This window comes from Aethalodelphis obliquidens, unplaced genomic scaffold (assembly GCF_003676395.1).
Source record: "Aethalodelphis obliquidens isolate GAN/ISIS:26980383/991018 unplaced genomic scaffold, ASM367639v1 scaffold43, whole genome shotgun sequence".
In the NCBI taxonomy this organism is placed as follows: Eukaryota; Metazoa; Chordata; class Mammalia; order Artiodactyla; family Delphinidae; genus Aethalodelphis; species Aethalodelphis obliquidens.
Window position 1 is genome coordinate 7,194,991 of NW_020837987.1, and position 12,183 is coordinate 7,207,173.

The 12,183-nt window shown below is 34.8% G+C and overlaps 2 long non-coding RNA genes across 2 annotated transcripts in view; both read left to right on the plus strand.

Moving 5' to 3' along the window:
- The window catches only part of LOC113605616 (uncharacterized), a 35,186-nt gene extending 32,090 nt beyond the window's left edge, over positions 1 to 3,096 (plus strand). The window contains exon 3 of the long non-coding RNA XR_003427278.1: positions 2,980 to 3,096. This is a non-coding gene — a long non-coding RNA (uncharacterized LOC113605616). The remainder of the gene's footprint in view (positions 1 to 2,979) is intronic.
- A 596-nt stretch (positions 3,097 to 3,692) lies between these two features.
- Positions 3,693 to 6,048, plus strand: LOC113605618 (uncharacterized). The gene is made up of 2 exons (XR_003427281.1): positions 3,693 to 3,873; positions 4,782 to 6,048. It is a non-coding gene; the product is annotated as an uncharacterized LOC113605618 (long non-coding RNA).
- The last annotated feature ends 6,135 nt before the right edge of the window (positions 6,049 to 12,183 follow it).

Sequence of the window (12,183 nt, forward strand, 5' to 3'; positions counted from 1 at the left end):
ATTGACGGGCTTCTCTGTTCCTTCAAGAGAAGTTGGTCTATTTACATTTTATTTATTTATTTATTTATTTTTGCGGTACGCGGGTCTCTCACCGCTGTGGCCTCTCCCGTTGTGGAGCACAGGCTCTGGACGTGCAGGCTCAGCAGCCATGGCTCACGGGCCTAGCTGCTCCGCAGCATGTGGGATCTTCCTGAACCAGGGCACGAACCTGTGTCCCCTGCATTGGCAGGCAGACTCTCAACCACTGCGCCACCAGGGAAGGCCAACACTTTATCTTTTTTAGAGTTGGTTTTGATCAGTTCTTTTCCTAAAAATAAAAAACTGTTTCACATATAGATTAAAATTCATTTACAAAATAATCTTGCATAATTAAAAAAATATATTCTTTTAGACATTTCCCCTTTGTCATTTAAAAGTTTTCTCTTCCTCTTTTTTCTTTATTAGGTAGGCCAAGAATTTATTTCTCTTACTGATTTGTTTTTAAGAATGAGCTATTTTATTTGTTTACCCCATCTTTTTGTATTTTTTGACTGATTACATTTTGTCTTTGTTCCTTTCTTTTGCTTTACTTCAGCTTACATGCCTTTTTTATCTTTTTTGTAGGGTGCTTAGTTCAGTCTTATATTTAGGTTAATATAACCATTTAAGTCTTTGACTTTTTTTCTGAGCACTAAATTGGTATGCCATCCATTCTGATGTTATTTTTGTCATCAAAATTTTCTAGAAAGTCTGATATTTTAATTGTTTTTAATATTTATTTATTTATTTAGGCTGTGCCGGGTCTTAGTTGTGGCACACAGGATCTTTGCTGCGGCATGCAAACTCTTAGTTGTGGCATGCATGCAGTTCTAGTTCCCCAGCAAGGGATCGAACCCAGGCCCCCTGCATTGGGAGCACAGAGTCTTACCCACTGGACCACCAGGGAAGTCCCTGATATTTTAATTTGTATTTCCTCATTGAAACAACAGTGGCTTAGTTAAGTACATTGTTTACAAATAGAAAAGCTTTTAATTTTTTGCTGTTATTATTTAAATTTTTATTGTGTTATATTCAGAGATTGTTTTGTTTCAAACACCCTCCTTTTTAATTTTTTTTACTTTTTTATTTTATTTTATTTTTTTGGTGGTACGCGGGCCTCTCACTGTTGTGGCCTCTCCCGTTGCGGAGCACAGGCTCCGGACGCGCAGGCTCAGCAGCCATGGCTCACGGGCCCAGCCACTCGGCAGCATGTGGGATCTTCCCGGACCGGGGCACGAACCCGTGTCCCCTGCATCGGCAGGCGGACTCTCAACCACTGCACCACCAGGGAAGCCCCCTCCCTCCATTTTTATACTTATATTGTAATCACAGAAAACTACTTCTCCATTCATTTCAAATTGAACCTTACAACCACTATTTAGATTTTTCATAGGCTCTTCTTTTATCTAGATTGCCACCCTCCAGGTTTTATCCCAAATATCCTTTTTAATAGATTCCCTGACACTCCTAGTTTCCCCAGACAATTTCCTCATACCATTCACTTACTCTGCTCTCTCCAAAATTATGGTCTCCTTGTTCAGTTTTTAAATAACTGTTTAATATGATACATAACTGCTATAATATCTAAAAATCATTCAGATACTTTTCCATAAAGAATAAGAATGGTTGGTTCTAGATGTAAGGGGATAGAAGGGAAATCTGTGAAATGTTATGAAGTAAGCAGACTGAGCATCTAGGAGGGTTGAATAATAGTGAAACTCAACTGAATATATGTTCATTATACACATCTCTATGCGCAGCAGGGAATGAACAATATTGGTGGAGACATCTCTGTTTGATTGGATAACTGCTTAAAGAATTATTAGGTAAAACAAGGACCTTTTTCCTTTTACACATTTGGCTGAGCTACCTTGAATTTCCTTTAGTTCCTATATATATATAGGAAGTAAAGTAGGAAAAAGTGCACTTAATCACTGCAGTAAGATATGAGAGATTAGAGGTAGGGAGAAATGTCTTTTGAGTGTTGTGAAATTATTTAAGTGATTATTATGATATTCAACTGCATTACAGTGACTTTGTAATATTTTCATTTAGTATCATAGTTTGACAGTTATCATTTTATTCTAAAGTTAATCATTTAACACCTGCTATGTCCCAGTCAATTTATTTATTTTGAACGAAATAGGAATTATATATTCCTTTGGGATGGTTTGGGGATCAGAAACAGCAAAGCAAAGTGAAAATTTATGTATATGTGTTGAAAACTGTGACATGAAGAAAAGAATCATGATGTTGTGATTGAGAATAAACATGGATCTACTTATAGTCAGCAGGGCAAGCATTTCTTTGCAAGAAATGTTTAACCTAAGATGAAAGGATGAATAGTCAGCCTTTCATTGAGCCCAGGAGAGGTGATTCTTAGGAGATGAAATACCCTGTAAAAAGCTGTATGAAATGGAAAGGTTGTGGGCATAATCTAGGAGCTGAACAGTAGCAAGTGTCCTAAGAGAGTAAAGAGGACAGTTTCTTCCAGAGAAGTCTTTAGGTAAGCAAAGGCCATATTATATTCTATGGTAACATGTTTGGATTTTATTCTAAGAGTAAAGGAAATGATTAATACTATTAAATGGGAACTCCTAAACTTTGATTTATATTGGAATCATCTTGTGAAGTTACTAAACATGTAGATGCCCAATTACTCCTTTAGATTTGATTCACCTTGGTCTGGGGTGGTACCCAAATAGCTGTACTTGTAAGAAGCTCTCCAGATTATTCTGATTGACACCTAAATTTCAAATCACCACAATCTTACATAATCTCTCATTATTCTCTCAGCTCATATTGTTTTGATTTAAAACTACCTAATTATATTGAAAGTTTTAAGCCATTTATTTCTTTTCAAGAATTGTTTTCATTTTGTATCCTATTTTTAAGATAGAAACTGTATGTTTTGCTGGCTGCTAGAAAGTTATCTTTGTTTGCTTTTTTGTTTTCTTTTAGGTTTACTCTCCAGGTATAAGACCAAGAAGTTATCTCCAGAGGACATTTATGAAATCAGTTTATCCTGATGGAAGATAATAGGAGGAAGTAAAACTCCTTGTCTTAAAGGATCTATTTTGAGAAATGAGTGGCAGAGCAAAAGTGAGTTTGAGGGTCAACAGGGACCTTGAGATAGATATCTCAGTCAAGTGAAAATCATCTATAACATGCCAACATGTAGAAAACATTCATCTTTTACTCTGAATCAGAGAATTCATAATAGTCAGAAACTTTATGAATATAGGGAATGTGGAAAACCCTTTAGCTGTGGCTCAAATTTTGTTCAACATGAGGAAATTCATTCTGGTGATAAACTTTTGATTGTAAAGAATGTGGGAATACCTTTAATAGTGTCTATCGGGAGTTCCCTAGCTGTCCGGTAGTTAGGACTTGGTGCTTTCACTGCCGTCGGCCCAGGTTCAATCCCTGGTCGGGGAACTAGGATCCCGCAAGCCACGCGGTGTGGCCAAAAAAAAAAAAAAAAAAAAGTGTCTAAGTGTACATCAGAAAATTCATACTGGTGAGAAACTATGAATGTAATGTATATGGGAAGGTCTTTAGTTGTAGCTATCAGCTTACTCTGCATCAGAGATTTCGTACTGGTGAGAAACCCTATGAATGTCAAGATTGTGGAAAAGCTTTTCTACTTGTTTTTTTCCTTACACAGCATCAGAAAATTCATACAGGCAAGAAACCCTGTGAATGTAAGGAATGTGGGAAAACTTTTAGTGCATGTGGTCAACTTACCTGTCAGCAGAAAATTCATACAGGCAAGAAGCCCTGTGAATGTTAAGGAATGTGGGAAGGCCTTTAGACTTGATTTTTACCTCATTGAACACAGAAGAATACATACAGGTAAGAAACCTTATGAATGTAAGCAATATGAAAAAACCTTTAGTGTGTGTGAACAGTTTAATTGACATAAAACAGTTCATACTGGTATAAAACCTTTCGACTGTAAGGTATGTGGGAAGGCTTTTAGTTGTAATGGCAACCTTAGAGTACATCATAGAATGCATACTGGTAAGAAATCATATGAATGTAAGGAATGTGGGAAGACTTGTGGGAGTATATTCTCAAGCTAGTGTACATAAGAAAATACTGATGTGAAACCCTACAAATGTATAGAATGCGGGAAGGCCTTTAAATTTAGTTTCTATTTTACTAAGCATCAGATAATTCACACTGGTGAAAAGCCCTATGAATGTAAAGAACATGGAAAGGCCTTTATTCATAGAACAGATCTAAAAGAACATCTGAGAATTCATTCTGGTTTAAAACTCTACGTATGTAAAGAATGTGATAAGGCCTTTAGTTGATGTGGACAGTTGACTCAACAGCAGAAAATTCATACGGGTATAAAACCCTATGAATGTAAGGAATGTGGAAAGGCCTTTAGTCATAGTGGAGACCTTAGACCATATCAAAGAATTCATATTGGTGAGAAATCCTCTGAGTGTAAAGAATGTGGGAAGGCCTTTAGACTTAATTCATACTTTACTGAACATCAGAGTTTTCATACTGCTGAGAAACCCTATAAGTTATGTAGGAAGGTCTTTAGACAACATTCACATCTTTATTGGCATCAGAGAATTCAGAATGTAACGGAATATAGGAAAGCCTTTCCATGTCATTTTCTGTTTACAGAATAGCAAAATATTCATGCCAGAAAGAAGTTCTGTGAATGTGACTCTTTCCAGACATGTTAATTTAATAAGTGTGTAACAGCCTTCTAATACCTCTCAATCCTTCTTAAATTTTAGGAAGTTCGTATTAGGAAATAAACCTGTTAATGTAACTGTTAACCAAGAATTCCAAGAACAGAGACCTGGTTGAAGAAAAAAAGGAAAAAAGCGCTTTTATTTGGGGTTTGTTAGAACTGCAGCCCAAGAAACACAACCCACTCGAATTGTGTTCTGCTGGACTATAAAATGGGGTAGGCTTAAAAAGGTAAAAAACTGCAAAGTTACATAAGTTGTCAAGAATTAGGATGTGAGCTGGCGCAAGAGGTAAGGGTGCTTGTTAAACAAGGATGCTTTGGGGTTACATAATTGTGTCAGGGGGTGGGAGACTTTTAAACTACAAGGTTGCAACTAGCAGCTGCTAGCAAATACTGTTTTGAAAACAGCTGGTGCTGTCCTTGAGTTTAATACAATTCAGAGAAAATTCAAGTTCTCAGTGATGCATGAATGTGTCTCAGACCAGATCCTCAGTGTCTGCCAGATTACATTTTTGTATGCCTGAACTATGAATACTCCATTATAATTTCAATTTGTCATCAAAATAATTGTGGGGAAGTTTTTAATCAATGACATATACTTATCATCATTGCCTTTACTATCTGTGTGATAGTGGGCAACATATTTACCCTTCTGTGTGTCATTTATAAAATGGTACCCACCTAAAAGTGTGGTTGATAGTTTATAACATGTACAATTTTGCAAAAACTACCTGGCCAAAAAACTCCTTTGAATGAAAAATAGATATGATAATTTTTATTATTATCAACATTATACTTAATGAGTTTCTTAATATAAAGACATAATGAAGGTAACAAATTTAGAAAGCCATTCATCACTTATTGTATTTCAGGAAATTCATCTTTGATAAAATCCATAAGAATATAAAGAACATGTAAAGATCAAATGCAGACTTCATTGCTTAAGTTCTACCAGAAAATTAGAGCTGAAAAGTAACCCTAAGGATTTAATGAGTGTGAGAATATTAAGAATATAGCTGGTGAAACATCAGGGAATGGTGTGAAGGATTTTACCAATAATATAGAAGTTAAAAGGATAACAAAGAGCAAACTGCCTAGAAAATATTTACCAACTTTATTATGAAAAATTTCTGACAAAAACATAGAACGCATTCTGTAATGAACATCCATTTACCCTTCACCTAGATTTGAAAATTTACACTTTGTATATTTGCTTCATTTTTCTATAAAATATAATTTTTGCTGTACCATTTAATAATAAATTGTAAACATTGTATCACTTTACCCTCAATAAATCAGTTTGTATCCTAGAAGTTAGGATATTACCAAAATATTATAATCATACCTTAAAAATTAATTCTATACATTCTAATATTCAGTCCATATTTAATTTTCCCTAATATTCTCAAGAATATCTTTTAACAAGGATTCACTCTCCAGGCTCATACTTGTTAGTGGTTATGTCACTTTTAAACTGAACAGCACTCCCCCATCTTTGTTTCATGGTTATGTTTTTTTGAAGAATCCATCACAGTTGTCTTAGAATGTCTTAAGTTCTTGGTTTGTCAAATTTATTTCCTCATAATGTTGTTCATCTTGTTACACTGTTTCTAAATTGGAACTTAAGTAGAAGCTTGATTTGCCTCTTGTTAAACATTTTTAGCAAGAACACTTCACAGGTATCTGTGACTGCCAGATCTCTCATTATAAAACTAGCTTATTTTTTTGCAATTAGTAAGTAATTGGGTAATAATTTGCACCTCCTCTTGGAAATGTATAATAATCTATATGTATAAAACAAGTAATAGATTAAACTGAAAGTCAAATTTTAAATTATAACCCATTCAGAGAGGACTGGTACTAAAATGTATTTCAAAATTTGTGAGATGTAGCCAAACCTCTACTCAGTGTGAAATTAACATCCTTCGATGCATACAGAAAACTAAAATTAAGGGATGGGACTTTTTGTTATCTCCCACCTCAGCTCCTATTCCAGTGTCTTTCTCATATATTAGGCACTTGATAAAACTTGAAAAAAATAAGCAGTCAAGTGAAAAAGTTAAAATAAAACGAATGCTAACAGAAGGAAGTAGTTAATGCAATTTAAACTAGAAATTAATTTTAAAAAACACTCGTAGACTTATCCAATTTTTCCAATTTAAATTAGAAATTAATTTTAAAAAACACTCGTAGACTTACCCAATTTTTCCAATTTGATAAAAGAAAAGAAAAATGACACAACTATAGCAGCATGAATAACAAGAGGGATATTATTAACACAGATACTGATGTTGTTCTTTGTGAGGAAATATTATGTAAATTTATTTCAATATATACAAAATTCCAGTTAATGAATTATTGTCTAGAAAGTGAACTCTATTGAAATTGATAAAACATAATCAAGCCTGAAAAGACCATTAATGAGTGGGAAAGTTAAATTTAGCAAAAAAGCTCCTTTTTATGAGCCAGCACTTACAATCTGTTAGCTCCTTGGATAAAAACTTCAAGGAGATAATCCTTAACAGAATTTTCCCAGTTCATGCTGCATGACTGATGTAATCCAGATGACAAAACTAGAGAATAGTTATTAAAAGGCAAATCTAGATGAGTTCTAATTAAATAGAAAAGGCAAAAAGCTAAATAGAATATTTGTCAGCAAAATGATATAAAAGCATTATGCAGTAAATTCTCATTTATTTGAAATAAACCAGCATTGGAAATTTCTAATTATGTACATATCTAGCTTAAATGATTGAAAACAGAACTTGATTAATTCTCTTTTATCTTCTAGATTCATTCTCTTAGCCTTACTATCACTGATGTTGTCCTGATTTCTCAAAATGAAAAAGTGCTCTCTCATTTTAACATTTTGAAGGTGATACAATTTAACAATCAGTGGCATCCTGTAATTACTTTCAAGCAAATACCAACCAAGATTTTTATGTGTATGAAAAGCTTTCATTGGTATTTTCTGGTAAGATCAACAGTGTTCCAGTATCAAAACATTTTATATTTGATAGAATGTATTGTATGTATATACACATGCCTATACACACTCTAGACATAAGGATTTAAATTTAATTCTTTATAAGAGTTTCTTGAAAATAACCGCCAAAACAAAGGCACTTCAATGTTTTTGTTTAGATTTTAATAAATGGTGCTGGGACTCTTATACATACAATACATACCACATACAGGCAGCTCCTGAAAATCTAAATAACTTCTGGTGAATATCAGAGAATACCTGAAGTACTTGGCATTAGATCGTCTTAGGAAACCCGATGATCTAAGACCAGAACACGAGAGAATATACACCACAATTTAAAAAGTAAGTGTGGCATAATGTGATCTATGTCTAGGGTTTGTCACAAGGAGCATGAGTGGAGACAATGGCAACAGTGAGATTGCTGGGAGAAGTAATTTCACTTTCTTAAATATCACTCCTTCTTAAATTTCACTCTTTCTTAAATATCACTCTTTCTTAAACTAGTTAGTAAGTACTATTGTTTGCTTCTGGGAGAATGTGAGAGGCTACTGATTGGTATTAGAAAAAACAGGAGCATCCCTATACTTAGGACTAGCTGGCAAGGAATTTTGTACCACAGTAGCCCTCCTGCTAGCCTGTCTCTCTCTAAAAACAAATCAGAGTACAAATCAAGGCAGCACATCCTAGTCCTTCCCTGAGGCAGATTACATCAAAAGGATCCTCAAGTGTAAAACTGAGTATATGTCAGAATACCAAACATTTGATAAAAGTAGATTCTCATATAATAGAGAAACAAAGCTAACCAACTGGAAATACTACCAGTAGAATAAACAGAACAGGACTTTTAAGTATGAATAGCATCCTCAAAATGATGTGAACATATATACTATATCCCCAAAACAGAATCTACTAGAGATTACACAAGTTATTTAAATGTTTTTGTGAAAATAACTCAGTAGAGGGACTTCTGTTTCTAAAAAGATGGAATACATGTCCTTTTCCCTGTTCTTCCTGCTAAATACAACTCAAAACTCTGGACATTATATATAAAACATACAAGATGACTCTCAAAGATGAAGAGAAGCTAGGGACCACAGGACCTAAGGAGCAACATGGGGTGAGTTCCACAGGTTTCATTTTTATCCCAAACTTGGAGCTAAAGAAGCTGGTAATTGAAATGCTAATGTGCAGAGACTGAAAAAAAGTCTCAAGAAAAGCCTGTTCTCTCCAACCAGAGAAACAGGAAAGGACAGCCTAACAAGTCAGGAAACTTTTAAACAACTGCTCTACTTCAGGCAAACACCACCAAAAAATCTGTGGCCCTATCCCCACCACTGACACCAGAGGCCAAATGGAGACTCTAGCCCTCTGACCTTTATTAGGTTGTAAAAAAGTATCCCCAATGTCCCCACCAGATTGTGTCAGAAAAAGTTGAGTATGAAGTCCACCCTTTAATGGGCCCCTCCACTACCAGTACAATGTCAATGGTGCCTAAATGGGGAGCCTGACCTTCCATAACCAATGAAAATATTGTTCAGGAAATGAGAAATCGAGAACAGCCTCAGATGAAAATGATTTTTAACAACAGGCATACCCTCAAAGAATGACTTCCAGGATTTGTTGCCAACAAAACTATCCCCAAAGAATGCCTAAAGAAATACCTGTAAACAAAAATGAAACATTAAAGAATCGTGGAAAACAAGGAACGTAGACAGAACACGATAAGAGCAAAACTGTGGGTAAAATAGATTTTCCTTTCCTTAATTATGTTTGACAGTTTAAACAAAAATCATAACACTGTCTAATGTGGTCTTCAAGAAATATTCAAGTCAATTAGAAATGAGAGAGAAAAAAGGAAAGTAAGGTTTCTACACTTACAGTGGATAAATGTTGAACCATTATACTTCAGTATGTACAGCTGGCCCTCCATGTCTGTGGGTTCCATATCCACAGGTTGAAAATACTTGAAAAAAAAATTCCAGAAAGTTCCAAAAAGCTAAACTTAAATTTGCCACATGCTGGCAACTATATACATAGCATTTACATTGTATTCCCAACTATTTACATAACATTTATATTTTATTAAGTATTATAAGTAGTCTAGAGATAACTTATAATATACAAGCATGTGTGTAGGTTATATGCAAGTACTACACCATTTTATGTAAGTAGGGAATTGGGCATCTGTGGATATTTGGTATATGCAGTGGGTCCAGGCATTAATACACTGTACCAGGGGACAACTGTATATATTATGTCATGCCTAGAACAACTCTTAAAAAAAAATATAAGAGACCCCACAAATACTCCAAACAGAAAAATAGCAGAGTAGGAAACTACAGCAGTCCATCCAACCACAAAAGTAATTAATAGACTGGCAAAAACAGAATCAACTTTTTCAAAAATCTGGTAACTAATCAAAAGCGTACAGCATTCAGAGAACTTCTGAATCAAGAGAAAAACAAGTGTTATCATAATAAGTGAAGTAAGAAAGACAAATACCATATGATATCACTTATATATGTAGTCTAAAATATAACACAAATGAACTTATCTATGAAACAGAAACAGACTCAAAGATATAGAGAACAGACTTATGGTTGCCAAGTGGGTGGGGGAGGGATGGATTGAGAGTTTGGGATTAGCACATGCAAACTATTATATATAGAATGCATAAACAAGTTCCTACAGTATAGCACAAAGAACTATATTCAATATCCTGTAATAAACCATAATGGAAAAGAAAAAATAACCAAGTGAATCTCAGAGCTTTGTGGTATTTTAATTTACCCTGGTCCCATGCCTCATTCCCCAGCTCAGCAGCAGTCTTGACTACAACAGCCCACACTCCCAATACTGCTATCTAGAATCTATAGGAAAGGGGAAATCACAATAGGAAAGGCAAATATATATTAAGGATTGAAGATTACTTAAATAACCCAGTATGTAGATTAAAAATAAATTTTTAAAACTGTAAAAGTGATAACTACAATAAACAGTAAAAGGATAAACATGAAGATATAAAAGAGAACATCAAAATAAAGTCTGAGAGGAGGGAAATATAAAAATATATATCTTTTAGAACATGACTAACTTGAATGATTATCAGTTTAAAGCAAGTAGATATAGTTATGGGTCAACATACTTGAACTCCACGGTAACTACAAAGCAAAAACATACAATAGATTCACAAAATATAAAAAGAAAGGAACTCAAGCATATCACAAAAGAAAGTCATCAGAAAAAAAAAAGGACTGCAAAAACAACTGCAAAACAAGGATTAAATGGCAATAAATATACACATATCAATAATTACTTTAAACATCATTGGACTAAATGCTCCAATTAAAAGACATAGAGTGGCAGACTGGGGGAAAAAGAAAAAGAACCTGCAATATGCTGCCTAAAGACACTCACTTCAGGGCAAAAGACACAGACTGAAAGTAAGGGGATGGATAAAGATATGTCATGCAAATAGAAAAGAAAAAGGGGGTAGCAATACCCATATCAAAATAAAGGCCATAAAGAAAGACAAAGGCATTACATAATGATATAGGGATAAATACAAGAGGAGGATATTACATTTGTTAACATGTACATACCCAAAACAGGAACACCTAAATATATACAGCAAATGCAGACATAGAGGAAGAAATAGACAATGCAATATTATGAGACTTTAACACCCCACTAACATCAATGGATGGATCATACAGACAGAAAATAAATAAGGCAAGAGATCCTAAATGACACCAGTTGTACTTCAATTGATATCTACAGGACACCATATCCAAAACAAACAAAAACAAACAGAATACACATTCTTTTCAAGCACCCATGGAATGTTTTCTAGGATAGACCACATACTAGGTCACAAAAGCCTTAGCAAAGAAGAGGATAGAAATTATTTCAAGCATCTTTTCTGACCACAACGTTTGAAACTAGAAATCACCGACAGAAAGAAAACAGGAAAAGAAGGAAAACATAGAGACTAAACAACATGCTACTTTAAAACCAATGGATCAATGATGAAATCAAAGAAATCAGAAAACTTGTGGCAAAAGAAAATGAAAACACAACATTACCAAATCTATGATGCACCAAAAACAGTTCTAGGAGGGAAGTTCATAATGATACAGGACTTCCTCAAGAAATAAGAAAAAAATCTCAAAAAAAAAAAAAAACCCAAAAAACAACCTAGGGACTTCCCTGGTGGTCCAGTGGTAATGAATCCACCTTACAGTGCAGGGGACATGGGTTCAATCCCTCGTCAGGGAACTAAGATCCCACATGCCGTGGGGCAACTAAGCTCGCACGCCACAACTACTGAGCTTGCATGCTTCAACTACAGAGGCTGCAAACTACTGGGCCCACACACCCTGGAGCCTGCGCACCACAACTAGAGAGAAAATCCACATGCCACACCTAGAGAGAAGCCCGCAAACTGCAACAAAAGATC